Raw genomic sequence first — 18,748 nt, 5'->3', positions numbered from 1 at the left:
AGGATAACTGCATGACATAATCAATTACCTTGAATGCATTTTATCACTGAGATGGTGGTGTGCAGAAAATTTAAAAACCCAAGATGATGCTGGCCAAAAATTTAAAAATTGCAAGTTGGAGGTGGTGGGTAATTTAAAAATATCCAAGGCGGCACCGAGTAGGAGAATTTAAAAGAATGTGACATTGTTCAGTGTGACCTAAGAAAGGTGGTACACTAGGACATTCGATATTATGAAAGCCCACTCATACCAACCTGTATTTATAGAGAACTAGTTGCCACCATCCAGCACAAACAAACGGCATTCCAAAGACACTGATTCTGTGAGCCCATACTATTTCAGATGATGACGACCTGCAAGCAGACTTGGCACATCTCCAAACTACGTTCACGAAAAATGGATATTCATTTCAGCAGATATAGAGAGCGATACAAACATATGATTGGCACAACAAAGAAGAGGATGATGCCCTCAGGCAACAGCTTACCTGCCATTTACTGAAAATGTTTCAGTGAAAACTAGTCAAGTAGCAAGAAAGCATATGGTTAAAGTGATCTTTCATCATTGATTAAAATCTTGGTGCTTCTGGGATAAGTCAAAAATGACTTACAGCTGTGCAAGGCAAATGCTTATAGGATTCTGTAATAGTGAGGCACATGGTTAAGAAGCGCATCACGGAAAATCAGTGATACATCTCCTCCAAAGCAGCAAAACTGCTATCGTAGAATTGGTATCACAGTAAAACATTTCTACTGGTCATTCAGTTAAATACAACGAAACCAAAATTTTGGCCCATACTTTTGGCTTTTAGAACTCTGTTCTCAATAAATCAGTGGAGATGTGGCTACCCGAGGCCCTTATCAGTCAGATCGCATTTTCCAGTTAAGTGATGCATGGACTCCTGCTTTGTGTAGCTGGTGCCGTTCTGTAGTTTTAGCCTGTGATCTCCCTGATAGTAATGCAGCAGTTTTTCTCTTTGTAGGGTACTCACAGCAATGCACAGACTTGCAGCAGGTGCACAAGCACTCCAGCAGTAAAAATGCAGCGACAGCTAAGTACACCATGGACGTGCCACTGAGGTCTTAAATAAGGGAGCTCACTGTACTTTCGCCAGAACACACCTGAACATGGAAAACGACTCTGCATTGAAATATCTGGCAGCAAATTTTGGACATCCAGCATTTCACCTGGAATTTAATGGAACAATCAGTATGCTGGAAATTTTAAATTTCAAAATAAGAAAATTATGTAGAAGCCTTTCTAAGGATATTGGAATTCTTACATGCATTCCCCTAATGCATTTATCCCTTAATTGTTTTTGATGCAGATAATGAAACTCAGTTTCAACTGAATTGTGATATATAATCACAACACAAATACCTAAATTGCTTTCATACAGACATTGTCTCCCTGTCCAGGCTTCAGAACGGAATCAAGTACTCTGTGGTAAGATATTCAATATGGAAATGAAGTCCCGTGCTTCTTTACAGAGGGGAACGATGCGGGAGAACCGCACCGCCGTACTAGGCAAGGTCCTAGTGGAGGTGGTTTGCCATTGCCTTCCTCCGACCGTAATGGGATGAATGATGATGATGATGATGATGATGATGATGAAGGCGACACAACAACCCCCAGTCATCTCGAGGCAGGAAAAATCCCTGACACCGCCGGGAATCGAACCCGGGACCCCGCGCGCGGGAAGCGAGAACGCTACCGCGAGACCACGAGCAGCGGACAAGATATTCAATAAGCCCCTGTCTAATATTAAGCAACTGAGAATCCTTACCAATTAAAAAGAAAATGAAAAACGTACCTCATAAGCCATTCTTTTATCTACATCTACAGCTACATGGATACTCTGCAAATCACACTTACGTGCCTGACAGAGGGTTCATCAAACTACTTATCTGAATATCTAGGTTCAGGAGAAGTTTTTGTTAACCACATAGCAAGCAGCAATATTTGATATAAAGCTGTATGAAAGGTAATCAAGTACTATAAATAGTGTTCAGCATTTAAGGATGAAAAAATATTTTCTTTCAAAAATACAATTGTGATCAGGTAAATATCAAGCTACTATACTCCGTTCATCATAAGAAGAAACCTGGTGTAATCATTAGATCATGTATTCTTCCACGTTTCCTTGAATCGCATTGGGTTTAATTTCACGTGGAATGGAAGCCAAGCTGTGTCTAGTACAGTCAAGTACGATCATAAGGATACGTTTTATGGAGTGTTCACGCATACGAACTGAGCAATAATACGGGTTCAGAATGGTTCAAATGGCTCTAAGCACTATGGAACTGAACATCTGAGGTCATCAGTCCCCTAGATTTGGAACTACTTAAACGTAACTAACCTAAGGACAGCACACACATCCACGCCCGAGGCAGGATTCGAACCCGTGACCATAGCAGCAGCGTGGTTCCGGACTGAAGCACCTAGAACCGCTCGGCCACATCAGCTGGCAATAATGCGAGACAACATATTTACCCGCGCATTTAACTTGGACAGCACTGGCCAGTCAGCTGGTCCAACTAACTTGCAATGATGTGAGCAGTTGCAGTTCGGACGTAAAAAGAGACGAGCAGGGAAACAATATAGCTTCGAATGCCATTTAATTTTTAAAGAGAATGAAATAATACTCGGCAAAACTCCAGCATTAGAGTACGCTTCTCAGTCAGAATGCATAAAACGCTCTCATTCCCACCTGACATAGCATTCTGATTACAAACAAGAGTGATGAAAATTCTTAACTTAAACACAGTATAATTTTTCTGAGTGAGGTATGTGAGACGCAATAGCATACTGTAGGGATTTCACCATATTGTTGAATATTGAAGCCACTGAAGATATTAATTCCAGTCAGTCGTCTGATAATCTCTTAGCTCCTTCCTTATCTGAATCTCATAAATACGAGGGGCGTTCAGAAAGTAAGCTCCGATCGGTCGCGAAATGGAAACGACTATGAAAATCCGATAAAGCTTTGCACAGATGTGTTGGGTAGTGTCTCTAGTATAACCCCAGTTAGCATCACGTCGCTCTTCTCATTTCTGAGCTCGCAGTGAGTGCGTAAAGATGTCTAGAAAATAGTGTCTGCCGCCAAGTACGAGGGCCTGGTGAGAAATTTCGCCTGAAGCTATGCAGCTAACATTACATAACTGTCGTGCTGTTTCTTCTTCAAGACAATTCTCAGCCGCATTCTGCAGGGGCAATGAAGATGCTCCTGCATCGTTTTCAAATGGAAATGTGAGATTACCCACAATACAGTCCGCAATTGTCTCCCCCTGAGTTTCATCTCTGGTCACATGAACCGCTGTCTTTGAAGACAACATTTTGACACAGACAACGAGGTGTAGGCCAGCGTGGAGAATTGGCGGAAAGCACTGGCGGCTGCCTTCCATGATGAGGCTATTGAAAAGTTGGTACAACGCTATGACAAAAGTCTAAGTCAGAACGGCGACTACGTAGAGAAGTAGCTGAAAGGTGTAGCTAATTGTTACAAGTAAAACATTTCTGATGTTCACTGTGGTTTCAATTTGGCAATCAATCGGAGCTTACTTTCTGAACAGGCCTCGTACATTTCAGTTCTGAAACTGTCACTACTACGTTGATAATGTGTCGATCAACAACAGAAACCGCAAAGCCACCCAGGCACCGCATTTTTTCCTTATTTCTTATGACGTGACGTACTATATCCCGCCAGCGTTCGGCTGTGACTTGTGAGAAAGCTGTATACGTGAGCTCCAGTACATCTGGTAGCGTAGCCGTCTTATTTCTTGCGACAAATCCCGTAACTTTGCTCCGGATTAGTTATGTGGAGTTCTTATTGTAATGGTACAATGGCAAATGTAAAAATGCAGCATTTGTGTGGCGTGCTCGATCATGTGAAAATGATTGTGATGATGGTTTATATTTGAAATTAAGACAGGAATTTTGAGTGCAATGTGCAATTAGAAACAAGAAAACGTGCATTATTCGTAAAAAAGATGATTAATTTTACAATTAGGAGATGTAGATATTTCAAATCGAATTAAAAAACAGAATGACCAAGGCGAGACTTGAATCATTGATTCACGAACTGCACTCGGGTGTCAGTTTACCACACTACCGATTCCGCGATACATACAACGTATATCTATATCTCTGTTAAATAAAGCTCCTTGGAAAATTTCAAATACGATTTTTTTTTAATTTATGAAAAACATTAAGAACGACATGTTTCTTGGCACTTTTTAACCGTGTTCCAAACGCGTTTTTCACTATGGAGCAGGAAGCAGCCTCAGCGATTTTCATACTGTGTATTAACAGCACAATCAGAGAACAATAATACAGAGACTGTGACTGTACACGATTTTTTACATAAAAACCACACAATTAAAGTGTGATAAACAAAAACGTTGATGGATGTTAACACATTAGAATATCTTAAGTTTCATTTAATGAAACTTAATAATAACATAACACTGATGCGCCAAAGAAACTGATATAGGCACACGTATTCAAATGCGGAGATATGTAAACAGATAGAATACAGCACTGCGGTCAACAATGCCTATATAAAACAAGTGTCTGGCGCAATTGTAAGATCGGTTACTGCTGCTACACTGGCAGGTTATCAAAATGTGAGTGAGCTTGAACGTGCTGTTATAGTCGGCGCACGGGTGATGGGAACCAGCATCCCCGAGGTAGCGATGAAGGAGGGGGGTTCCCGTACGACCATTTCACAAGTGTACCGTGAACGTCAGGAATCCAGTAAAACATCAAATCTCCTACTGGAAACATGTTGCCTGGTCGGACGAGTCTCGTTTCAAATTGTAACGAGCCGATGGACGTATACGGGTACGGAGGCAAACTCATGAATCCATGGACCATGCATGTCGGCAGGGGACTGTTCCAGCTGGTGGGAGCTCCGTAATGGTGTCGGGCGTGTGCAGTTGGAGTGATATGGGCCTCCTGATACGTCTACATACCACTCTGACAGGTAACACATATGTAAGCATCATATCTGATCACCATTGTCCACTGTACATTCTGACAGACTCAGACAATTCCAGCAGGACAATGCGACACCCCATACATCCATAATTTCCCCCCCCCTCCCCCCGAACCAAACACTTCCACTGGCCGCCAAACTCCCCAGACATGAACATTTCTGGGATGTCTTGCAAAGTGCTGTTCAGAGGGGATTTCCATGCCCTTGTACTCTCACACAGCCTTGCCAGGTTCATGGTGTCAGTTCCCTCCAGCTCTACTTCAGACGTTAGTCATATCCACGCCATGTCGTGTTGTAGCACTTCTGCATGCTAGCAGGGACCCAACACAATATTAGGGAGGTGTACTAGCACCTTTGGCTCTTCGGTGCACTTCCAAGAGCTAACACCACCAATGCATGTGTACTATGTCTTCTGACCAGTCATCGCATTGTGTTTGTACATCAGGTTTATTCTTATGATGAACAGAGTATAACAGCAGATAAACAAGAACTACATACTGTATCAAAACTGAAGCAGCAGCAGCTTTTTCCAGAGTAGCATCTACCTTACTAATTTACTCAAATTTAGATGACCTAAGTGTGAATAGCACTTAGCAGAATAGAGATCATTTATTGTTAGATTAGATTTTTATGATGTCTTTGTTTTGTGTTAATATATTGACTTGTCCCACAATCCTCAAGGCTCTCCTTCTTGATCGAAGCTATGGAAAAAAGACAAATGAATGAATCTTGAACTATCCATTTAAAAAAATTATTCATTTGCATAATTTTCTCTCTGTTTTTAGTTATTCTGCCATATTAAGTAATGAAATGTGAAGTATACCCATGATAATCTCATGAGGTGAATTCTTCATACTCTTTTTGTTTTCAATCATTCCTCCAATCGAACTCTCATTGTATCTTCTCTCAAAGATAATTTTGTTTTCATTCAGCATACTCTACATTATGCCTATTGCAGATCACTTGAAGTTCCTACTTTATCTTCAAAACTTGCCTTCTTCCACTTGAGATTTTCTTTTATCTTACTTGTGCCTGCAACATCCAAAGCTATTTGGCTTACCTTTGCTACGTATCTGCCTCTTTCATCATAGAGATGAACTCATTGCTTACTTTAATCTGGCATAAATTCCTACCCCTAAATGAATTCTCGCAGTCTATGTTTCTGATTCTCTGCTTGATTGGTTTGTTTCTTCTAGTTTTGTGTGCATTGCTTGCTCAGCATCTTGCTGTTCTGTGACCACTTGAAGTTCTCAAGTGATTTAGGACTGTCACATTTTGCACAGTTTCTTTACTTGTTGATAGTCAATTCCATTTTTAATCTATTTGGACATTTACAAGCTCATTTCAACTTTTTTTCTGAAATAATTTGTTAAGGACAAACTAATTTATATACTGACTTTGTACACAAATGTGTATCCTTTATGTGAACACACAATACATACATTATATCAATGAAAATAATCATTTTTTTAATATAAGAAGGGGGACCCAAACATAAATGGAATCAAACTGTTGTGCATGCATGTGTTATAGTTAAATGTGTCACTAGGTAGTATTAATTTGATGTCTCCTACATCACTCAGTAAGCTGATCTCAGTTGGAGCTAAGTCGTTTGTTTGTGGTGCTGTGTTGTTTGCATTCCTATTTCAATCTTTCAGTTATTAATGACATGGACAAGAAGAAGGAGGAAAGAGTCTGGGAGAAATTTTGTCTTCTGTTACGAAAAAGTGCAGCAGAGACTATTGGCATGCTTCAGCAAGCTTTAATGTTGACACTTTGAAGGAATCACAGTTGTACAAGTGGTTTTCTCATTTCAAATCTGGCAACGTGTCAACTGAAGACATGCCATGCCCCAGTCATCCTTCAACAGCAACCAATGACAAAAACATTGCTACAATCAAATGTGCAACTGATGAAGGTCGTCCAAGGATCACTGACCAAATTTCTGAGGAAACAGAAGTGTCATGAACCACAGTCCAGTGAATTTTAAGCAAAGACTTGCAGATGAGATGGGTGTCTCCAAAATTTGTTCCTTGTATGCTCACAGAAGACCAAAGAGAAAACTGCATGAATGTTTGCCGCAACTTGAAGAGTGAAGTGCAGAATGACCCAAATATTCTTAAAAGAATTGTGACTTGGGATGAGAGCTGGTTCTACAGGCATGATTCACAATCGAAGCAAGCACTGAGCCAGTGGAAAACTCAAATAGCACCACAACTATAGAAAGCACAAGTCCAATCCAATTTGAAAACAATGTTGATTTGTTTTTTTGATGTCAATGACACTGTCCACAAGGAATTCATCCCTCCAGGACAAACAGTGAATGAACTTTTTTAGCTGGATGCGTTACAAAGATTACGAGATTGTGTGCAACGAAAATGGCTATAACAGTGGAGAAATGGGAATTGGTTGCTCCACGATGACCATGCTCCAGTCCACACAGCTCTGCCAGTCTGATAGCTCATGGCAAAAAAAACAACATGGTGCTCGTGCCTCATACACCCTACTAAACTCAGTTTGGCTCCATCTTTCCTTTTGTCCCACAAATAAAGCTGACTGAAAGGAAAGAGATTCAATGATGTGGATGATGTCAAAGAAAAAAAACTAACAGTTTTGAACAATGTCCTGCTTCAACAGTTCCAGAACTGTTTTCAGCAGTGGCAAAAGTGTTGGATGATTGCATTTATGCACATGGACAATATTTTGAAGGGGACTAAAGTACTGTTAATGTAGAATCAATGAAAGTGCAAAGTAACAAAAATTCTGGTTATTTTTGGTTCTTTCCTTGTACAATGTAACGGGATAGGTAAAAAATGTACTCACCAAGTGGCAGCAGGAGAATACACATATAAAGTTATTTAAATTTATATTAGTTTGTCTTAACACATTCTTCTCAAAAAATAGACAGAAATGGACTTTCCAAGGACCAAATAAAACTGAAGTCAAACGATGAAAAACCCAAAATGGAATAACAATATGAACTGGATAAAGTGTTGCTCACTCCAAAGAGGACATGCTCCTCAAACTTTACATATTTTATCACAATAAAGTAATTGTAGATTATATGGCAGTCCTAAATCAATTTATTATTTCAAAGTGACCACAGAACAGGATGGTGAAGACTAAAAGGCAGCCGTTAAGCTGGAAAGGAACAAACCCATCAACTAAGGAATCAGAGACATATAACTATTGTTTTTGTCATGGTTTCCAGACTGAAGACGCATTTGAAGCAGCTTTAAAAAGCACTCCATCTTCAGGCCACAAGTGGCCCATCGGGACCATCCGACCGCCGTGTCATCCTCAGTGAGGATGCGGATAGGAGGGGCGTGTGGTCAGCACACCGCTCTCCCGGTCGGTATGATGGTTTTCTTTGACCGGAGCCGCTACTATTCGGTCGAGTAGCTCCTCAATTGGCATCACGAGGCTGAGTGCATCCCGAAAAATGGCAACAGCACATGGCGGCTGGATGGTCACCCATCCAAGTGCCGGCCACGCCCGACAGCGCTTAACTTCGGTGATCTCACGTGAAACTGCGGCAAGGCCATTGCCATTTGAATCAGCTTTACATGTTAGCATATCCCGTGCAATTCCCTTCATCTCTGTACACCTACTCCAATGTATACGCACTTAACACTACTTACTGCAGTCAAGCTTAGGTCTCTCTATAATTATGCACCTAGCCCCCACCACCTCCTGAAACACTTCCCATCGTTTCCAAACAAATTATTCCTTGAGGTCTTGAGACGTGTCTTATGAAGTTACCTCTTCTTTTAATCAGATTGTACTATAAAGCTTTTTTCTCCCCCAACTAGATTCAGTACCTATTATTTAGTTATCCAATCTACCCAGCAATCTTAAGCAAACTGTTGTAATAGTACATCTCAATAGCTTCCATTGTCTTCATGCCTGTACTGCTTACCAGTATACCATATGCTTCACTTTCATATATTGCTACAATCCAAACAAATACTTTCAGCAAAGGACTTCCTAACACTTTTATAGAGTAAATGTAAATAAACCTCTCTTTTTTGGTAATGCTTTTCTTGCTATTGCTATTATGCACTTTACTTTTCCTATTGTCAGTTATATTATTTTACCACACGCAAGACTCCTCCACTACTTCTAGTGTCTCATTTCCTCATCTAATTCCCTTAACAACATGTGATTTAATTCTTCTGCATTCCATTACCCTTATATTACTTTTCTGATGCTCCTCTTAAAAGTTTTTTTCCAAATGTGACTGAATCTGTTCAGCTGATGCCCCAAGTCCTTTGTTGTCTCTCACAGAATTAGAATACCATTGGCAAAGCTTAACGTTTTGATTTCTTTTCCCTGAAGTTGGACCACTTTTATAAATTTCTCCATTGTGTCTGTTACTGCTTGCTACACATCACTTGCCCGGTGAACACTTTAAAACCCTTTCAACCTCCCTTCTAAAATAATGCCTTCCTTTTATGTCCTTTCCCTCTAATAACTGCAGTCAGGTTTCTGTACAAGATGTATGTAACCTCTTGCTTCCTGTATTTCATCCCTGACAACTGCAAAATTTCAGAATGTATTCTGGTCAACATTGTCAAAATGCTTTTCTAATCTATGAATGTACATTTGCCTTTTTTTCAATCTTTTAAAATTTGCTGTAGGTTTAGTACTGCCTCATGTTTTCCTTCATTTCTTTGGAACAGAAACTGATATTCTCCAACAACAGCTTCTGACAGTTAATCAGTTCTTCTATAGATGTTTCATGTTACTATTTTGCAATCATGACTTATTAAATGATGGTTCAATGATAATCACAGCTGTCAGAATCTTCCTCTTTTGTACTGAGGTTATTCCATTTTTCTTAAAGTCTGAGTGTATTTCTCATGTCTCATACACTATCTGATAAATAATATCTAGACACCAATTGTTGTTGTTGTTGTTGTTGTTGTTGTTGCGGTCTTCAGTCCTGAGACTGGTTAGATGCAGCTCTCCATGCTACTCTATCCTGTGCAAGCTTCTTCATCCCCCAGTACCTACTGCAACCTACATCCTTCTGAATCTGCTTAGTGTATTCATCTCTTGGTCTCCCTCTACAATTTTTACCCTCCACGCTGCCCTCCAATACTAAATTGGTGATCCCTTGATGCCTCAGAACATGTCCTACCAACCGATCCCTTCTTCTAGTCAAGTTGTGCCACAAACTTCTCTTCTCCCCAATCCTACTCAATACTTCCTCATTAGTTATGTGATCTACCCACCTAATCTTCAGCATTCTTCTGTAGCACCACATTTCAAAAGCTTCTATTCTCTTCTTGTCCAAACTATTTATCGTCCATGTTTCACTTCCATACATGGCTACACTCCATACAAATACTTTCAGAAATGACTTCCTGACGCTTAAATCTATACTCAATGTTAACAAATTTCTCTTCTTCAGAAACGCTTTCCTTGCCATTGCCAGTCTACATTTTATATCCTCTCTACTTCGACTATCATCAGTTATTTTGCTCCCCAAATAGCAAAACTCCTATTAGTGAACATTAATATGGGATTTGTCAACCCTTCACCTTTATCATGGCTTGAGCTCTGCTGAGAACACTTTAAATTTAGTGTCTGAATGTCTGTGCGAAAAGGTAGCCCATTTTTCCTCAGGAGCTAAAACCAAGACAAACTAGTGATGTTGGACAATGGGGTCTGGAGTGAAGTTATCATTCTAACTTATCCCAAATGTGTTCCACTGAGTTCATGTGGTATGCTGGGCAGCCCAGTCCATTTCAGGAATAGTATTGTCCATTAACCATTACTCACAGATGCTGCTTTATGGCAGGGGCAATGACTTCCTTATAGAATCATTGTCTCTGAACTGTTCCTTCACTGTCTGCGGTACACAAGTTGGTAATATGCATTCACACACTTCCACACTAAGGGGACCACACATGAACCACAAAAAACATCCTTATAATGCAATACCATCACTTCCACACTTCACTATTGGCACTACACCTGATGACAGGTATTGTTCAGACCCTTCCACTCACCTGCTACGGGGTATAATGTGAATCACCACTCCAAACCCCACATTTCCACTCATCCATTGTCCTGTAGCATTGTTCTTTACACTAACTCAAGCACCATTTAGCAATGATTACAGAAAAGTGTGGCTTATGAGGAAGTGCTCAATTATTGTACCTCATTTTTTGAAAATTTCTATGCACTTTCATTGTGATAGCTGGACTGCTGGCGGCAGTTTGGAACTTGTGTGTGATTTCTTATGCAGACTTCACAATTTTTTAAAATATTTTTTACTACCAGCCTCAGCAATCTTCAACAGTCCATATCAGTCAGTACATTAGGTTTGGCTAACCTTGGTTGTTGTCGTTGTTGCTTTGTTTTTCCACTTCTGAATCACATCACCAACAGTCAACTAGGACAACCCTACAAGGGTTGAAATGTCCCTAATGGATTTGTTACGAAGGTGACATTCAGTGACTGATTGATTCTGCTGTTACTGTTTCTCTACTGCCAACAGAATACTCTTGCCTCTTTTCATACTGGGAGATCAACCTCTCATGACTTCTAGCGATCAATTCTGCATTACGTGGAGGTGTCCAATACTTTTGATCAGATAGTGTATGTCACACAAAATAAGGATCTTAATAATTCTTCGGGAATGTTATTTGCTCCAGGTGCCTTGTTTTGACAGTGGTGTTTCATAGCTCTGAGGAACTCTTCTCATAGTACCACCTCCCCCTTCCCAGCTTCATCTACTTCCTCTGCTATTTCCATGATATGGTCTTCATGTTACTTTCCTTTACATAACCTTCTTCTACATTCTTTCCATCTTTCACCCTACCATTCTTTGCCTGTTAGGAGCATAAGGTTTGTGATCTTGATGTTCACACAGCTGTGTCCCTCATCTCCAAAGGTTTCTTAAAATTTTTTCACATCAAAACGGAAAATACTGATCTTGGCTTTTGACAAGATATTTACAGAATGCAGAGAAGTTAAGACTAATGCAAATGTTATTATAAAAAAGTATTAGGTAAGAAACATTTATTATTATTATTATTTTTATCATTATTATACCCCCCCATGAACCATGGACCTTGCCGTTGGTGGGGAGGCTTGCGTGCCTCAACGATACAGATAGTCGTACCGTAGGTGCAACCACAATGGAGGGGTACCTGTTGAGAGGCCAGACAAACGTGTGGTTCCTGAAGAGGGGTAGCAGCCTTTTCAGTAGTTGCAGGGGCAACAGTCTGGATGATTGACTGATCTGGCCTTGTAACATTCACCAAAATGGCCTTGCTGTTCTGGTATTGCGAACAGCTGAAAGCAAAGGGAAACTACAGCCGTAATTTTTTCCGAGGGCGTGCAGCTTTACTGTATGATTAAATGATGATGGCGTCCTCTTGGGTAAAATATTCCAGAGGTAAAATAGTCCCCCATTCAGTTTTCCAAGTGGGGACTACTCAAGGGGACGTTGTTATCAGGAGAAAGAAAACTGGCGTTCTACATATCGGAGCGTGGAATGTCAGATCCCTTAATCGGACAGGCAGATTACAAAATTTAAAAAGGGAAATGGATAGGTTAATGTTAGATATAGTGGGAATTAGTGAAGTTCGGTGGCAGGAGGAACAAGACTTTTGGTCAGGTGAATACATGGTTATTAATACAAAATAAAACACGGGTAATGCAGGAGTAGGTTTAATAATGAATAAAAAAATAGGAGTGCGGGTAAGCTACTACAAACAGCATAGTGAACGCATTATTGTGGCCAAGACAGACACGAAGCCCACGCCTTCTACAGTAGTGCAAGTTTATATGCCAACTAGCTCTGCAGATGACGAAGAAATTGATGAAATGTATGATGAGATAAAAGAAATTATTCAGGTAGTGAAGGGAGACAAAAATTTAATAGTCATGGGTGACTGGAATTCAAGAGTAGGAAAAGGGAGAGAAGGAAACATAGTAGGTGAATATGGATTGGGGCTAAGAAATGAAAGAGGAAGCCGCCTGGTAGAATTTTGTGCAGAGCATAATTTAATCATAGCTAACACTTGGTTCAAGAATCATGAAAGAACGTTGTATACATGGAAGAACCCTGGAGATACTGAAAGGTATCAGATGGATTATATAATGGTAAGACAGAGATTTAGGAACCAGGTTTTAAATTGTAAGACATTTCCAGGGGCAGATGTGGACTCTGACCACATGAACTGTAGACTAAAACTGAAGAAACTGCAAAAAGGTGGGAAATTAAGGAGATGGGACCTGGATAAACTGACTAAACCAGAGGTTGTACAGAGTTTCAGGGAGAGCATAGGGGAACAATTGACAGGAATGGGGGAAAGAAATACAGTAGAAGAAGAATGGGTAGCTTTGAGGGATGAAATAGTGAAGGCAGCAGAGGATCAAATAGGTAAAAAGACGAGGGCTAGTAGAAACCCTTGGGTAAGAGAAGAAATATTGAACTTAATTGATGAAAGGAGAAAATATAAAAATGCAGTAAATGAAGCAGGCAAAAAGGAATACAAATGTCTCAAAAATGAGATCGACAGGAAGTGCAAAATGGCTAAGCAGGGATGGCTAGAGGACAAATGTAAGGATGTAGAGACTTATCTCACTAGGGGTAAGATAGATACCGCCTACAGGAAAATTAGAGAGACCTTTGGAGAAAAGAGAACCACTTGTATGAATATCAAGAGCTCAGATGGAAACCCAGTTCTAAGCAAAGAAGGGAAAGCAGAAAGGTGGAAGGAGTATATAGAGGGTCTATACAAGGGCGATGTACTTGAGGACAGTATTATGGAAATGGAAGAGGATGTAGATGAAGATGAAATGGGAGATACGATACTGTGTGAAGAGTTTGACAGAGCACTGAACGACCTGAGTCAAAACAAGGCCCAGGAGTAGACAACATTCCATTAGAACTACTGATGGCCTTGGGAGAGCCAGTCCTGACAAAACTCTACCATCTGGTGAGCAAGATGTACGAGACAGGCGGAATACCCTCAGACTTCAAGAAAAATATAATAATTCCAATCCCAAAGAAAGCAGGTGTTGACAGATGTGAAAAGTAGCGAACTATCAGTTTAATAAGTCACAGCTGCAAAATACTAACACGAATTCTTTACAGACGAATGGAAAAACTGGTAGAAGCTGACCTCGGGGAAGATCAGTTTGGATTCCATAGAAATGTGGAAACACGTGAGGCAATACTGACCCTACCACTTATCTTAGAAGGAAGATTAAGGAAAGGCAAACCTACGTTTCTAGCATTAGACTTAGACTTAGAGAAAGCTTTTGACAATGTTGACTGGAATACTCTCTTTCAAATTCTGAAGGTGGCAGGGGTAAAATACAGGGAGCGAAACGCTATTTACAATTTGTACAGAAACCAGATGGCAGTTATAAGAGTCGAGGGGTATGAAAGGGAAGCAGTGGTTGGGAAGGGAGTGAGACAGGGTTGTAGCCTATCCCCGATGTTATTCAATCTGTATACTGAGCAAGCAATAAAGGAAACAAAAGAAAAGTTCGGAGTAGGTATTAAAATACTTTGAGGTTCGCCGATGACATTGTAATTCTGTCAGAGACAGCAAAGGACTTGGAAGAGCAGTTGAACGGAATGCGCAGTGTCTTGAAAAGAGGGTATAAAATGAACATCAACAAACGCAAAATGAGGATAATGGAATGTAGTTGATTTAAGTCAGGTGATGCTGAGGGAATTAGATTAGGAAATGAGACACTTAAAGTAGTAAATGAGTTTTGATATTTGGGGAGCAAAATAACTGATGATGGTCGAAGTAGAGAGGGTATAAAATGTAGACTGGCAATGGCAAGGAAAGCGTTTCTGAAGAAGAGAAATTTGTTAACATCGAGTATAGATTTAAATCTCAGGAAGTCATTTCTGAAAGTATTTGTATGGAGTGTAGCCATGCACGGAAGTGAAACATGGACGATAAATAGTTTGGACAGGAAGAGAATAGAAACTTTTGAAATGTGGTGCTACAGAAGAATGCTGAAGATTAGATGGGTAGATCACATAACTAATGAGGAGGTATTGAATAGGATTGGGGAGAAGAGAAATTTGTGGCACAACTTGACTAGAAGAAGGGATCGGTTGGTAGGACATGTTCTGAGGCATCAAGGGATCACCAATTTAGTATTGGAGGGCAGCGTAGAGGGTAAAAATCGTAGAGGGAGACCAAGAGATGAATACACTAAGCAGATTCAGAAGGATGTAGGCTGCAGTAGGTACTGGGAGATGAAGAAGCCTGCACGGGATAGAGTAGCATGGAGAGCTGCATCAAACCAGTCTCAGGACTGAAGATCACAACAACAACATTATTATTATTATTATTATTATTATTACTATTATTTCCCAATATATAACTTAAATTTTCTAGTCCTCTCAAAAACAAAGCGTCTATGTTACAGGTTCATAGCAAACCTTTAAAAATTGTCCACAGCCAAACAGCAAAAGATGTTTACTATATGACAGCTATTTCATCAGGTAAAGTAAATTGCTCAAATATGGTGCAATAGTGTTATTATTATTACACATTAATACACAGAATTTTGCTGTTGCAAAAGGGTGCAGTTGTGCTTATACATTAACCATGATACAGACACTAGTTTCGTAAAGCTAATACTCCACATAAATATTTCAAAATACCTTGTTTCTCAATTCTACAAAGTACCAGGTGGTTATAATTAAATTTTCCCTATTTAACACATTATAACACGGAAAGTGATCACTATACTTGTACCAAACTTGGTAGCATTAATGTCCAGAGTATGAGGTGCATGATTTCCATGTGTTACAGCTCCACTGTCCAGTTATATGAGGTGCATGATTTCCACATGTTACAGCGCCACTGTCCAGTTATAACTATGGCCACCAGGTACCATGATCAGTCATCGTGATTTACCGTATTTACTCGAATCTAAGCTGCACTTTTTCCGGTTTTCGTAATCCAAAAAACTGCCTGCGGCTTAGAATCGAGTGCAAAGTAAGCGGAAGTTCTGGAAAATGTTGGTAGGTGCCGCCACAACTAACTTCTGCCGTCGAATATATGTAGCACTACACAGGCATGCTTTGCAGGCACAAAGATAAATACTGGCACCTAATACTCTGCGTCAGTAAATAAATTTAAAAAAAAAAGGTGGAAGACGAGCTTTTTTTCTCCGACTCGAGTTTCGCCACTGCATTTTCATACATTATCCAACGAAGTAAATACAAATTCCGCATTGTGCATCTTCGAATGTAGCAGCATTTCAATGTACTACGAAAATCCGACTGGCAAGACTGTTTGAGATGTTTGTCAATATGGCCAACTCTACGTTCTGAATTTTTTCCTACCTGTGAGAAGAGATGGTTCCTTATAGGAACTTTTATGAATTGTGAATTTCATGCCGTATTCTCTTCATCATAAGAATAATACGAATATAAACATTTTGCCATGTATTCTTTCGTGTTTGCTGCTAACTCATTTAAATGCTGTCTGCCTAATAAACTACAAAACTAGAGTGAGATAACAGCAAACATGGAAAAATATAGATATCATCCCATGTTTACATTCGTATTATCCTTATGCCTAATAGTGATACAGTCAGAAATGAAGCACGGCAATTGACTAGATTTTTAAATCTAAGATGACTCTAATTTCAGTGCAGAATGTAATGTACTAAAGAGGCGTCTGCAAAGATTTTCAAACGGAGAAAAATTTTCGCTAAACTCTCGTTCAGAACATCTTCTATCATACGCTGTCTATTATTTGGTTCTTGTTGATCATTATCAAAGAAAGCAGGAATGCAGGTAACAGCAAATAGCAGTTTCTTGCCATTGTTTTGCTAATGAGACGATTCCTCTCTCTCTCTCTCTCTCTTTTTTTTTTTTTTAATTTTTTTTTAATTGTAAGCAGCAGTAGCGCCCACAAAAGCAAGGCATGCCGCGAGCGGCGACAGGTCGTAAACACTCATTATCAGAATGCGACAAACAATGCATGACACAGTACAGTAATGCATTTTCAGCTTAGTGTGACGTAAACACCTATAACAAAGAGAATGGCACTTATCAGATCAAAGAAAAATAAACAATCAATTCAAACCAGAAGAAGTACGCGAAAAAGGAAGGGTACTCATATAAATACAGACGGAGCACCTGACGCATAGCAATGGCTACCTGGTAAAGCTTAACTGCTAAGCTTACGACTCGAACCAAACTACTGTAGCTGTATCGTCATTCATTCGACCTAAATTGTGTCTCATATTACAATGGACCAACTTTGTTTCGATTTCGAGGTGCGGCCTAAAACTTTTCTCTCCCCTTAAATTTCGAGTCTCAAATTTTAGGTGCGGCTTAGATTCGGGAATTTTTTTTTCCTCGATTTCGAGTCTCATTTTTCAGGTGCGGCTTAGATTCGAGTGCGGCTTAGATTCGAGTAAATACGGTAGTCTCACACACCTGACTGGTTGCAGTGCACTTGTTGACATGTCAACATGAGATGGACAAAAGGTGCAGGGCATTATTGGTGAAACTCTATTATCAAAACAACAGTAATACTGCAACTGCTCTTTGAACATATTGTTGGCCGAAAGGATTACAGAAGGGTTCTCTTCCTCCATCTGCTGTGCAGAGCATGATGAAGAAGTTCAAATCAACTGGAGAACTCAGTGTCGCTCCAGGAAGGAGCTGACGACCAGTTGCACCAAAGGTAGTTGATAAAATTGCTGTTGCTATGGCAGACAACGCTGCGCTCAATTCCCGATCTTCAGGCAGTGTGTGTGCTGTGTCACAACCATTGAAAATTGTGTGGTTCACTGTATGGAAGGTGCTTTGAGCCATTCTCAAATAGTATTCTTGTAAGATCCATATTGTACAGCAGGTTACACCATAGGGTGTACAATGATGTGTTGACTTCACTCCCCACTTTCTCGCAAGGATTGAAGTTGATGAGAGCTGGTCCTAGACCATCCTATTGACAAAGCTAATTTTTCTCTGATGGGTGAGGTAAATTACCGAGTGTGGGGATTTTCACCTCCAGTGACTGTGCATGAAGTTCCTCTGTATGGTGAACGTGTCACCGTATGGCGTGGCTTAACAGCTACGTTCATCATTGGCTCATTCTTTTTTGAACAGTTTGGCACTCAAATACAAAAAATGTGCAGTGTGACTGGCTAGTATTACTTTCATATGCTTTGACAGCATGTCGTACCCACCCTTCAGAAGAGAGACACATTGTCTCAACAGTTTTCATGCAAGATGGGCACCCACCATACGTCACTCGTGAAGTTCACCTTCTTCTCTGAAACACGTTTGGAAATGATCGAATGATCAGGCAAACTTTTCCAAGTGCTTGGACACTATCACCTGATCTCACTCCCTGTAGATTTCTGGTTGTGAGGCTACCAGAAATCAAGGGTTTACCAGGTAACATTCACACATGTGCTAATCTGAAGTGCAGCATATCAAGAGAGGTAGCCACCATACCTAATGCAATCCTGCACTTTCAGGCTGTTCTGGGCACTGATGGGCACCATATTGAGCACCTTTTGGAGCAGTAATGGTATGGGTACACAGGGTGTTACAAAAAGGTACGGCCAAACTTTCAGGAAACATTCCTCGGACACAAAGAAAGAAAATATGTTATATGAACATGTGTCCGGAAACGCTTACTTTCCATGTTAGAGCTCATTTTATTACTTCTCTTCAAATCACATTAATCATGGAATGGAAACACACAGCAACAGAATGTACCAGTGTGACTT

This window comes from Schistocerca piceifrons, chromosome 2 (genome assembly GCF_021461385.2).
Source record: "Schistocerca piceifrons isolate TAMUIC-IGC-003096 chromosome 2, iqSchPice1.1, whole genome shotgun sequence".
Lineage (NCBI taxonomy): Eukaryota > Metazoa > Arthropoda > Insecta > Orthoptera > Acrididae > Schistocerca > Schistocerca piceifrons.
This window is presented reverse-complemented; position numbering follows the sequence as displayed.